This window comes from Balaenoptera musculus, chromosome 6 (genome assembly GCF_009873245.2).
Source record: "Balaenoptera musculus isolate JJ_BM4_2016_0621 chromosome 6, mBalMus1.pri.v3, whole genome shotgun sequence".
NCBI lineage: Eukaryota > Metazoa > Chordata > Mammalia > Artiodactyla > Balaenopteridae > Balaenoptera > Balaenoptera musculus.
Genome location: NC_045790.1, coordinates 82,688,990 through 82,702,202, shown reverse-complemented (window position 1 = coordinate 82,702,202; position 13,213 = coordinate 82,688,990). Strand labels below are relative to the sequence as shown.

The 13,213-nt window shown below is 51.2% G+C and overlaps 1 protein-coding gene across 2 annotated transcripts in view; it reads left to right on the top strand.

Moving 5' to 3' along the window:
- The first annotated feature begins 1,781 nt into the window (after window positions 1-1,781).
- CORO2A (coronin 2A) overlaps window positions 1,782-13,213 on the top strand; it is a 60,061-nt gene continuing 48,629 nt past the window's right edge. Inside the window, exon 1 of one of the 2 annotated variants that reach the window (XM_036856298.1) lies at window positions 1,782-2,317. The gene's annotated coding sequence lies outside the window, so the exon portion shown is untranslated. The remainder of the gene's footprint in view (window positions 2,318-13,213) is intronic. The other variant, XM_036856297.1, reaches the window with a different exon arrangement.

Genomic DNA, 13,213 nt, shown 5'->3' with positions numbered 1-13,213 from the left:
CAGCTCAATCTGCCATGGGCACAGGACCATATTGTACAGAAAGCTCCGTGTTGGGCAGGTAGAGAACTTGCCACCCTCTCTCTCACACACACACACAGACACACACACATGTTCTGGTCACCCACAAGAAATTTACCCACACACGGCAGATTAAACAAAGGCCGTGCTGACACAGGAAGGTGGTTTTCTGGCCCATCTCAATCAGCAATAAGGCCCAATAGAAGGTGCTAGCAGATGGGCCCAACTTCGGAACCAGACCTATTGTGTGTTTCCTAGCTAGGGACCCCTGGATAGGTCATCCCCGCTCTGGCCTCAGTTTCCCCATGTGTGCAATTCAGATGGTCAGTGGGTAGCCTTCATCAAATGGACCAGGGTTAGGGGGATGGAAGGGACAGGAGAATAAAGAACACACATATACACACAGCATCTCTAGGAAGAGTCCCAGGTTGTGTCTATTGCAGAGGCCTCTAATGGCCTCCCCTCTAGCCCACTGGTCCATATGTCCATGGCCCCCAGAAAGGTCCCTGTCAAACCAGCCTTTCCCCAAACACAGCCCCAGCCACCTACCGTCATGGCACAGAGTGGTAAGATGCAGATACAAGGCTGGGAGGGCACATCCACAGGGATCTGGGACGACTTGCTGGGGAGGTACATTGGTACTGACCCTGGAAAGAAGGATGAGTCTGTTTAAAAGACAGTAGGAGGGACTTCCCTGGTGGTCCAGTGGTAAAGGACCTGCCTTACAATGCAGGGGATGCGGGTTCGATCCCTGCTCAGGGAACTAAGATCCCACGTGCCACGGGGCAACTAAGCATGCGCACTACAACTACTGAGCTGGTGTGCCTTAACTAGAGCCCTCGTGCTGCAAACTACAGAGCCCACGTGCTCTGGAACCCGCGCGCCACAACTACAGAGCCCCAAAGCCCCAGAGCGCATGCGCCCTGGAGACTGCGCGCCACAACTAGAGAGAGAAAACCCATGCGCCACAACGAAGAGCCCGCCCGCAATGAGAGATCCAGCATGCCTCAACGAAGATCCCACATACCGCAACTAATACCCGATGCAGCCAAAAATAAATAAAATAAATAATAAATAAATCAAAAAAAAAAAAAAAAAAAGACAGGAGATGAGGAGGTAAAAGAATTCCTGGCAGAAAGGACGGTGTGAACAAAGGCATAGACGTGTGAGAGTGCAAGGGCGTGGGGAATGCACCAGAGTTACTTGTCCAAGCACTAGGTGAATTAAGACATTCAGGCGAATTAACAGAGCCACGCACTGTTCTAGGCCCTAGAGATACACCACTGAACAGAGAGCTCTTCACAAGAGAGGTGGTGTGGTAGAGTGTTTATAAGCTTGGGTTTGGGAGCCACGCTGCCTAGGGGTGAATTACTACCTGTGTGATCTTAAGTGAGATACTTAACCCTTCTGCGCCTCAGCTTCCTTATGTGTAAGATAGGTAATAGATAACCTCATAGGCTTGTATGACGGTAAAGTACGCTGATTCAATTAAGGTGCCTAGAACTGTGCCGGGTTCATTGTTCATTAAGTGTTAGGTGGTGGTATTACTAAACGGCTGGACCTCCCCATCTCCGCCCCATTGCCTAGCATGCTGGACCCCAAAGCCGGCGAGACTGGGCAGCAGCGCCCCCTCCTGGCTACCGAGAGAAAGAAGGGCGTCCTCCCGATATTCAGCGGCCCTCCCTGCCCTCTTCCTCCCGGCGGACTGGGAAGCCTCAGGAATTACTCTACCAGCCCAGGTTCACCGAGCGCTACTCCCGTGGCGGGCTCTGCGCGCGCACTTTGCCGTGGGGGGTAAATTAGATCGTCTCATCTAATTTTCAAACAGCTCTCTGAGGCAGACACGGTTACTGTTTCCATTTCACCAAGGGAGAAACTTGAGGCTCCGGGAGGTCGAGTCCCTTGTTCCAAGCCACTCAGCGAGGGAGCGGCGGGACGTGAAGGCAGGAGAGTGTGACTGTCCCCAGCTTCTGTTTGGTCGCGCGGGGCAGGCCGCCCCAGTCACTGTGGCGAGTGCGCGCCGGGGTGCGCGCCCGTTCTGTGCGCGTGTGCGCGCCCCGAGGCCAGCCCCGGGGGGCGCGGAGCGCGGCGAAGGGCGTGAGGAAGCAGTGGTGGCCCCGCGGACTCGCGGGGAGCGAGGGCGGGGCTTGTGCCGGGCCCTTGCCCCGCCCACCGGCCCCGCCTGCCGTGCTTAGGGAGGGAGGAGGCGGCGCTGGGAGCCGGGACTCGGCGGGCGGCGAGAAGCACGGAGCCGGAGCCGGACGCCGCCGCCGCAGCCACCTGCGCGGCAGTCACCAAGGTAGGGCGGCCCCAGGCCACCGGCCATACCCTCCCTGTCTGTGCGAAGTGTGCGCGCTGCGCCTCCGGGCTGCAGCGCCCGCGGAGGGATGCTGGGGCTCGGCGCACCGCAGGGGACCCGGCGGGGCTCGGGGGACCTGGCTTCCAGCCCCTCTGCGTGACCTTGCACAAAGCACTGCTCCTCTCCAGGCCTCAGTTTCCCCATCGGGACAGCGGGCCCAGTGGTGGCCCCTTCCTCGCTGGGCTCTTGGGAGGGGCCGCCTCAAGCTCCAGCCTCCCGACGGCGAGGGGCCCGGATGGGTACTGTCTGCACAGCCCAGCCGCAGTGAGGGCCTCTCATGCTGGCTGTGGCGAGTCGGTCCCGACAGTCCCCCCATTAGTGGCCTGGGTGCCTCGCGGGACCTGTGTCGGGACCTCTTCCCTCTCCTGGCTGAGTAACCTGCTGGGCCTCAGCTTCCCTGTACAGGAAACAGGAAGGCGGGGGGACACCCCCAAATCCCTATCGAGCCGGCCTGGGCATGCAGGGTGGGGCGGGTCAGAGTCTGCCTGCCAAGTCTGCCTCCCGGTCTGGGGCTGGGGGAGCCCTGGGTTAGAGGTGGTGGAGCCCTCGGCCACAGACTTGCCTAGACCAGACCCATGCAGACACCTGTATTTAGGGAATGGTGTGGAACATGCCCTTCCCCATCCCTTCCCCACCAGTGCTGACGCCCAGCTCTACGTCCCAGCCTGGTGTATTAGGGATGGCTTGTCCACACACGGACCCCAGAGAGGCTACAGTGCCAAGAGAGCCATGTCTGAGTGGGGTTCGGTCTGGGACAGAGCAGATGTCTGAGGGACTGTGGCTACAAGCTCTCTGGGTGAAGAAGACCTCTGGCATCTGGCCCAGCCCCTTGGTCAGATCCCCTTTGGAAGGTCTTGCTGTCCCATTGCACACCCCTTGTTATGGGAATCTCACTAGCTGTAAACAGAGCTAGAATCTGCTAGTCCTGCTCTGAGCACACAGACAACATCTGACCCCTCCATCCCCCACCCCGAGGCAATCATCTGGTCCCTTAAATCAGTTCACCTCAGGGCTAAACAGCCCCAGATCCAGCATTGTTTCTCCTGTCAGAGCCTTAGGGAGCAAAGGCAAGACGAGGGAGCTGAGGTGTCTGCCCGAGAGCAGGCAGTAGTCAGCCTGGGGCTTATTCAGAACCCACTGTCATCAGGACTGGAATGTGTCCCCTGTACCCTTGGGTTAGCAGCTACCTTAGAGGTCTGGAGTGAGAGAAGGAGCCAGAGGAGCCCCTCTCCAGGCCTTCCAGCCCATGCATGTTCTTCCCTGTCTTCTGTTGCCTGCCCTGATTGAGGGAATAGTTTCTGAGAATCAAGTCTGGGCCTTCTGGTCTCTCTTGTCCCCCCCTCGTGACCTGCCCCTCACCTGGGAACTTTCTTACAGCCAAAAGAAGGGAGGTGCTGCCAGGGCAGGTAGTGAGCACTGTGTCCTCAGAGGTATGTGAGCAGAGGCTGGATGAGCACTTGCTGGGGGTGAGCTGCCTTTGACTGCAAGTCTGGGACTCTAGGGCCGAAGTAGAGTGACTATGACCTTACCTTCTGGCCATGGTGGAGCTGCACAGAACTTGAAGCTAGACCACAAACGAGTGTTATTATCCCGTCGTAAAAGCAGACTAAGTATATGTGCTGTCACTTGAGTATAGCTCCAACGCACAGGCTTAAGTGCTACCTGTCTCCTGTCATCTCTACCTGCGTATAATCTGGGCTCTGTTTTCCTGCTCTACTAGTCCAAGCTATTTGGGCCTTGATTTAGAGGTATAACAGATTCTGGTTATTAAAAAGTCATCCTATGCAAATAATTTTAAAATGTACCATGGAATTATGGAATATCTAAACTGAAAGGGATCTTAAGAAATCATCTCATTCAACCCCCTCATTTGACAGATAGGTATCCCTTATCCCTGGAGGGGATGTGACTTGTCAAAGGTCACACAGCAGATGAGCAACCAAGCCCAGCGATCTTGATTCCAGGACCAGAGTGTGTGTGTGTGTGTGTGTGTGTGTTTGGAAACACATACCACATAGTAAATGAAAGCAATCTGTATTTATTCCTATAAAATTAGCAGAAATAAATATAAAAGGATAAACATCTATGCTGGCAAAGCTATAGGGATTCTCCGGTAGCATTTAATTTTGCAGAGCAACCTGACAGCTTGTTACAAAAGTCCATGAAAATGATCCTAACTTCCCTTTGCCCCTAGAATTCTAATTTGAGGACTTTACCCTAAGGAAGTAATTATAGAGACAAGTGTAGTGCTGTTATTTACCAGAAGTTATTTTATGGTGAAGAAGCTCTTGATGTTTTATCTGAGGCTTAATAAACATTACATTTAAAAAGTACAGCTTTAATAATAGTGATACTAAAGCTTCCATGTCCAGAGTCTGGCCAGCACAGGAACAGTGTGGTCTGGAGGAAAAGCCATGAGACTCCTGTCAGCCTAGATTCCAGGATGAGCTCTTCCTCTACCCCACTGTGTGACCTTAGGTCAATCCCTGCCCCTTTCTGTACCTCACTTCCCCTATATGTGAAATGGGGTAGATTCAGTGATTGCTGAATTTCTTTGAACTCTGACAACCCACATTCTAGACTTAGCAAATCTCTGTAGAGGAAGCCTTTATTAGAAGGAGCAGTGAACACAGGGATAACCAAAGATTGTTGCAGCCTCCCTCCCCCATCATTAAATGAATCCCCTTAGAGGCAAGCAGCTAGCTAGGGGAAGGGGCTTCCCTCAGCCTTAGACCTTTGTTATCTCCAAATGACCAGAACCTGGATTTTTTTTTTTTTTGGCCGTGCCCTTTGGCATGGAGGATCTTAGTTCCTCGACCAAGGATCGAACCCTTGTCCCCTGCACTGGAATCATGGAGTCTCAACCACTGGACCGCCAGGGAAGTTCCAGAACCTGGATTATTTTAGAACCTACTGTATTTTTGTTTTTATCCTCTTTACCAAATATCGGGGAACAGAGATTTTTCAGGAGGATCAGAAAATAATTCAGCAAGATCTTCCATTTATTATGTTACGTCTATAGACCGTGCCTTGCCTTCTTCAGAACAGATTGGAGGTGTTTAGCAATCACACCTATTATGAAGGGCCAGGAGCTGGTGAACAAACATTTACTGGGCACCGACTGTGTATTAGGCCTTGAGGTACCTCCCAAGGGCCTGCAGGCTGCCATGCGAAATGTATTAGGTTATATGTGAAATGGCCAATATCTGGCTGTTTTTGACTTACAAGAAATGGCCATTTGGTTCAGCCTAAATGGAAAAAGATATAATTAAAAAGCACTGTGCTCCTTACCATAATTGAGAGATTGGCAGGGTGCTGTGGGGACTAGGGCAGTGTGATTACTGTATAAGCTTGGAGAAGTCAAGTAGGAAGAACATGGGAGCCTCACCTCGAAGAATCAATAACAACAACAACAACAATAATAATAAGCTAACATTTATTGAGTACTTACCACCTGCCTGATTGTCCTAAGTGCTTCACAGTCATTCATGTAATCATTCAACCTTTCATTTATTAAACACCTGCCTTGCGCTAGGTATCTTCTAGGTGTTGAGGGGAAGGGGGTTCTTGACAGTAAACAAAATAGACCAAAAAGAAAAAAAATCTGTCTTAAAAGAGCTTACAATCTAATAGGAAAAAAAGACAGACAATAAACACTAAGTACAATAGGTGGTGATAAATGAGATGGAGCGAATAAAACATAGGAGGATATTTTGAGTGTGTGAGGGGGAATGGAAGGAGGGGTTGTGGTTTCAGGTAGGGTGTGTGTGAGGGGAATCACTGAGAATCACTTTTGGGCAAAGGCTTGAAGGAGGTGAGGGAGGGAGCCGACTGATTCCTGGGGAAGAGCCGTCCAGGGAGAGGGAACAGCCAGTGCAAGAAAAAAGCCCTGAGGTAGGACCATACCTGACACGTTGAAGGAAGGGCAGATGAGAAGAGTGCCACGAGGGAAGAGGAGACAGGTGAGAGAGGCCGCAGGTCCGATTGTGTACCCTGTCTCGTACAACATGATGGACTCCTGTAAGTTTGAAGGAGGTACTACTTGTATATCTCTTCTTCAGTTAAAGGGACAAAGGTACAGAGAGTTTAAGTAACTTGCTGAAACAGGGTCTCATAGAGGAGCTAGGGCTTTTGGTCAAGGGCAGTGGGAGCCATGGAAGGCTTTTGAACAAGTTATGAGCATGGCCACATTTGAGTGTTTTTTGTTTTTTTTTAATTTATTTTTATTTTTGGCTGCATTGGGTCTTTGTTGCTGCACGCGGGCTTTCTCTAGTTGCGGTGAGCGGGGGCTGCTCTTCGTTGCGGTGCGCGGGCTTCTCATTGCGATGGCTTCTCTTTGTTGCGGAGCACGGGCTCTAGGCGCACGGGCTTCAGTACTTGTGGCACTCGGGCTTCGTAGTTGTGGCTTGCGGAATCTAGAACACAGGCTCAGTAGTTGTGGTGCACGGGCTTAGTTGCTCTGCGGCATGTGGGATCCTCCCGGACCAGAGCTCGAACCCATGTCCCCTGCATTGGCAGGCAGATTCTCAACCACTGCGCCACCAGGGAAGTCCCCACATTTGCGTGTTAGTGCTATTCCTCTGGGGTGCAGAGAGAGGGCTGTGGAAATAGTCCAGGCCTGGGATGATAAGGCTGGACCCAGGCAGCGTAAACGATTGAACGAGGGGGCAGGGGATCTGCCCAGCTTGGTGCTGGGGGTGAGGTAGGGGTCCAGGCCAGGTGAGTAGGAAGAGGAGGAAGCCAGGCTGGTCTTGGGCTTATTTATTTAACAAATACTTAATAGCACTTCTTATGCTCCAGGCACCATCTAAGATTTTACATACACTGGCCCATCAAATCCTCAAAGCAATCTATAGAATAGATACTATCACTTATTATTTTTAATGGGTGTATTATATTGTATGTAAATTATATCTCAGTGAAGTTAATTTACAAAGAAAGTATATTTGTTTTTTCTATTATAAGTACTTGATGATAATAGAGAATGTAGAAAAAAGAGAGGAAAACAAAATAAATCACATCTCTTTTTATCTTAGATAATCAATATAAATATTTTAGTATATTTACTTGGGTTTTCTTTTTCTACTATTATCCCCATTTTGCAGATGAGGACACTGTGGCCCAGAGAAGTTGGGCAGCTCGCCCAGGGTCATATATTTGGACCCATGTCATCTGGCTCCAGTGTTCAGCGTCTTAATCACCGCGCTGTGTTGCCTGTAGGCAAACCTGGAATGTCACTTGGTGGGTTCCATTGAGACACCCCCCCACCCCGCACTCACCCCACCCCCAGCATCCTTTCACAGATAGGAAAAGTAAGGCCCAGTGAAAGGTGGCACCTTGCTCAGCATCTCTCAACCAGTTGGGGGCAGATATGTGAGGTCTTATTCTAAGAAGAAATAGGGAGCTGAGAATTTGTAGGGTTGATGTGACAGCTGCTTCCAGCCTGGCCTTGAGCCCAGAGCTAGCAGGGGGCTGGCAAGTGCCATGACCCTGCCCATACAGAGTGCTGGGCACTTCCAGGGCAGGCCTGTGTTCTCTGGGCCCAAGAGTCTCAGCCCTCCAGCAGGCCCTGGGTGGGAGGCAGCCAGGGGTGGGGAGGGAGAGTTCGGGACCTTGCCAAGCCTGCAGGCCCCCTGGGACTTGTCTCTTGTACTCTGACTGTGCATTTATTTCTGGCTCCGGTGCCAGCAGACTCCTGGGGCCGCCTGCTGCCAGGGATGCAGCCCTGGCTTTGGATCCCAGCACAGCCACTGGGTGAGCCTCGGCCGGGGTCTTTCCCTCCCCACCTGCAAAGTGGCATCATAATGGTGCCAGCTTCAGGATGAAGGGAGATGTAGATGGAAAGTTCTGGCACAGGGCGTGGCACAGTAGTGGAGAGCCAACTACTGTTGCTGCTCCTGGGGCCACCCCAGGGTGTTGGCCCAGGCTGGGGGATTGAGCCTTCCCAGCCAGAGCCCTCTCCACGACGCTCCCCTTCATAACCTGGCTCGACCAGGGAGGCCCAGCCAGTGCAGGAGGAGATGGAAATGAACCTCAGGCGGTGGCTTGGAGTCCAAGATTACAAACAAGGGACACAGTGGAACAAAAGAGCCCACACCTCTGAGGAGGGAGACCTGACCTGACCACCGACATGCTCTGTAGGCAAGTCCTGTCCCTTCTTTATGCCCCCTGTCCTCTTCCATAAAGTGGGCAGGGCATTTCCTGCCTTAATAATCGTAACAATCGTCGTCCCAGCAGCCATCTATTGAGGTTGTACTATGCCTGGGGAGTAAGGGTGGAGATAAGCCAGACTCATCACTGCCTTCAAGGGCGCACAGCCTGGTCGGGGGCTCGGTTCTGATAGGGAAGCCCTGGAGCTGCGGGCTCTCAAGGAGGGGCACCTAATGCAGCCTGGGGTGGGGTGGGAGTTAAGGAAGCTCCCTGGAGGAGGTGATGCCTGGGCCAGGTTAGTGGGATTTGGAGTTGGCCAGACTCTGAAGGGGAAGAAAGCAAGAAAGGTCATTGGGTAAATTGCCCCACTTCTCTGAGCCTCAGTCGTATAAAATTGAGATAATAAATATGTGCTTTGCCTAATGTATACAGCGGTTGTGAGTCTTAAAATTGGATAGAAAGCATGGAAGCACTTTATGAACTATAAAATGCCAGGCACCTGTTCATTGTTGTTTACTGTGATATCTGGAGTCCCCAGGGGTTAGGGAAATACCAGGGCAGCATCTGGGTCCAGGAGAACATCCGGTCTGTTTTGAAAGATCTACAGTCAAATCCAGCAGAGACAGACAGCCTCCATTCACCTCACACCCCTTGATTTAAGGGTTCAAGAGTATTTCTGTGCTGGGGTACGGCTTTGCTTTGAGGAGGCCCTGAGAGCAATTATGATCCAGTCACAGCTCTGTCCCAAGGAAGGGGGGGACAAGTGTCCATAGGAACCCATCAGGCCAAAAGCACTGCATCCTGGTAGAGGCTGGGCGCCCTGATCAGGCCTCAGGGACCTGATCAAGAGGCACTGTAGAGAGCTGCCAGGTGAAGGGATGGAGGAAAGGGGAGCACCGTGAGGTCACTGGGAAGAAACCAGTCTATGTAGAGGGAGGTCTGCAAATTTGTGTTGCCTGGAAAAGCAAGGAAAAGAGCAGTGTGTGGTATGAGCCCATTTTGGTTTGAATATGAGGAAAGAATAGATCTACACACATGTAAATACAGAAAAATATTCAGAAAGACACACATCAAGCTGGTTGGTTATCACTAGATGGCAAAATTTTGTTTTCTTTTTTCTGTATTTTGAAATTTTATATGTGATAGACATTTTATTTCTATAAAGATGTGGCTGTATGTAATATATGGTACAGTGGAATGTAGATAGTATGATAATCTGGCCAGCCTGCTGTCACCAGGCTGGAGGGTTTAAGGAGGCACCTGCAGCACGAGGACTTGGGTGAGGCCTGGAGGACGTATCCTCAGTGCTGGTCTTCCAGAACAGTTGAGACAGGGTCCAGGGATGGCTTGATATAGGAGTCACATGGGAGGAGAGGTCTCTGGGGGTCTCTGGAATTGTTCCCAGGACTCTCTTCTTGGGACAAAGACTAGGGCTTTAGATGGCTGCAAGCACAGTCAGCATTATGACCGACTGCCTGAAACCAGGAACCCCAGGCCACATCAGCAGAAGCATAGAGTCAGATCCAGAAAAATGAAGGTCTTGCTGGAGTTTGGGCTACCCCCTGAGTGGGACTGGGAAAGCTGGGACAGATCCAGAGGCCGCCAGGCTGGGGAAGAGCCTGTGCCTTCAGATTCCGTGATGTTTCTGGCTTCCACCTCAGCGTGCCAGACCCCAGAAGACCCTTTGCCCCCAGTGATGTGTGTTCTCAGTCTTTGGTCCCTGGGACTCTCACAGACCTTCTCATGTCTTTGCGAAGAGTAAAGGAACCAAGCTACTGTCCTATTTCATGGAATTCAGGGCACAGCCAGTTGTGAGATAATATACCATTATTTTATAATCCATTAAGAAAGAAAAAGGGCAGCCAATTAAACTATAAGTTGCATCCCAGTTTCAGAGATGTTAAAAATGTTAAAAACTCTTTGTGTCTTAGAATCAATTAAATATGACGTGTGACAGGCCCCACCCTAGATTCCTTTTTTTTTTAACTAACTTTATTTTTTATTTTTATTTTTTAATATATTTAGTTTATTTATTTTTGGCTGCATTGGGTCTTCGTTGCTGCGCGCGGGCTTTCCCTAGTTGCCTCAAGCGGTGGTTTCTCTTGTTGCGGAGCACGGGCTCTAGGTGCGCGCAGGCTTCATTAGTTGTGGCATGAGGGCTCAGTACTTGTGGCGCACGGGCTTAGTTGCTCTGCGGCATGTGGGATCTTCCCGGAGCAGGGCTCGAACCGGTGTCCCCTGCATTGGCAGGCGGATTCTTAACCACTGCGCCACCAGGGAAGCCCCCCACCCTAGATTCTTAATGTATATTCACTCATTTAATCCGTACAGCAACCTTGTGGCTAGATATTCTTGTCCTCTTTTTACAGATGAGGAAACAGGGGCCCAGAGAAGTTAAGTTACTTGCAAAGTCACAGAGTCAGCGAGAGGTAAAGCTAGGATTTGAACCCTGTTCTAACTGGATTCCACCACATTTATTTTCCTAATCCAACTCCACAAAGACAAGGCTCCTGAGCTCTGGCCCTTGGGAAGAAGAGAATGTTCAGCAAAGTAAACGTATGTCAGTGCAGAAATGCCTGGTGGACAGGCCGTTAAAACGCTGGGTGCTCTGAGGAATGCGGGGCCTAGAGGAGGGCTGGGGAGCTTACAGACAGGAAGGAGCTTTGGGAGCTTGCTGGCTGGGTCATTACTCTCATCCTTGTTATGACCATTTCCAAGAGTAGGTTGGCCTATGGCCTGCCCTGGAGAGAGACTGCGGAGGCCTGTCCCACACAGATACCCCAGAACCTCACTCAGACTTATCCACTCATTCATTCCCTAAATAGTAATTTTTCAATTTAATTTTTTGAAGGAGACCTTTGTTCGTGTATTGATCACTTTCTGCATGTGAAACAGAGCTCAGTGCTAGGGATACAGAGCAGAGCAAAACAGATAAAGGGGCTGCCCTGGTGAGCTCACAGACCAGAGAAGAGCTGGGCAGTAACTGGAGAGTACCACAAAACCCGGAGAAGAGGAGCATAAGGAGCATGCAGAGTAGAGAAATGTGCCTAGTCCAGGATCACTGCAGAAGGCTGTTCTAAGGGAAGGACTTTTGAGCTGAGATCTGAAAGATGAGTAGGAAGTAACCAGGTGAGGGTGGGGAGGGGAACATGCTAGACCAGAGAAACAGCCTGTGCAAAGGCCCTGAGGCTGGAGGAAATGGACTTTTGAGGAATTAAAGGCACTGAGTGTGTGTAGCTCGGATCCCTGGGCAAGGTGAGTGTGGAAAGGTAGAGTGGGCCAGAGCCTTCAGGCCCTGCAGCAATGGCCATGGAGTGGCATGCTTAGATTTCCATCTTTTGAAAAGGTCAGGGGCAAGATGGTTGGTATCCAAGACTAAGTGACCAAGTGAGAACAGGTGGTAGCTGTGGGAATGGACCTATGTGGATGGTTTAAGAGATGTTTAGGAGGTGGAGGAGTGTGGGATGAATGATGGATTGGCTGTGGGTACAAGGAGAAGGAGGCCACATGGGCAACCCCTGGGATCTGGCTTGTCTTCAGTGCCCTTCACAAGGCCTGACTCGCAGAGGGAGGGGTTCTGGGGGGAGACAAGCAGTAGTGGGAAAGGATTACACTCTGTGTGTGCCTCCTGCCCTCATCTGGTTTTCGTCTATTTTTTTCCCCAGCAGTGCTTAGATATCCTGGTTCATCCAGCATCAGGGTTTTGCCAGACAATATGGGAAAAGTCAGCAGGATGAAGGATTTTATGGTGTTGATAAGAGTGAGGTGATGGATCGTGGAACTGGGGGGAGGAAATAGAGTGAAGAGAGAAGGAGGCAGATGGGGGAGAGAAGGTTGAGGAGGCCAGTGATGGAAGTTCTCATGGGTGAAGGTCTGCAGTGGGGGGAGGCCTGGCCTGATGTCCCAGGTTGCTGGTACAAGAAATGGGCATCATGGTGTGTAGATGTCACATGGCCCAGACACCATCCTACAAGCTGGCCTTTCAGAAAAACTGGAGCCAAGCTTGACAGATTATGTTGTCCTAGGGAGGGGTCTCTGGTCCAAGGCTCTCTCCTTGGGCCTGAACCCATTTTTATTGACCCATCGGGGGTGCTGACAAAGGGCTGGTCATATCTGGATGTGCCAGGAAGCTGGAGGCGGGGAGGGTGTGATCAGCAAGGGGGTGCTTGAACTAGTGACTTTGGAAGCAAGTGGAACTGTTTCAGTCATGGGGCTCATCTGAAGTCACACAGCTAGGAAGTGGCTCCCTGGTTTGGTTTTCTGTGTTGTGGATTCCAGATTTCAGAGGGTAGTTCCTTTCTTGTATCTTGCTCTGGACCTGAGAACATGACACTGCTGAGTCTGCAGCCTGGGAGGGGAGTTGTAGCCAGCTAGGGGATGGCTGGGACTGCATGCAGGAAGACTTCCTGGAAGAGGGAGCATCTAAGCTGAGCCTTGTAGCAGCTGGACATAGTGATGGGGAGGGAGATATTGGCAAAGGAACAACAGAAGCCAAGGGCTGGCAATGGGAAGCACACTGAGCCTATTTGGGATGCATTGAACATACAGTCTGAGTCTGCTCTGGCTCAGTCTAAAGGGAATAGTATCAGATACTGACCAGATACCAAGGGCAGGGAGGTGGAAACAATCCACCCTGGCAGGGAGGAGTGTTTTATCACTGACATTGTTTAGAATTATAGGCACATC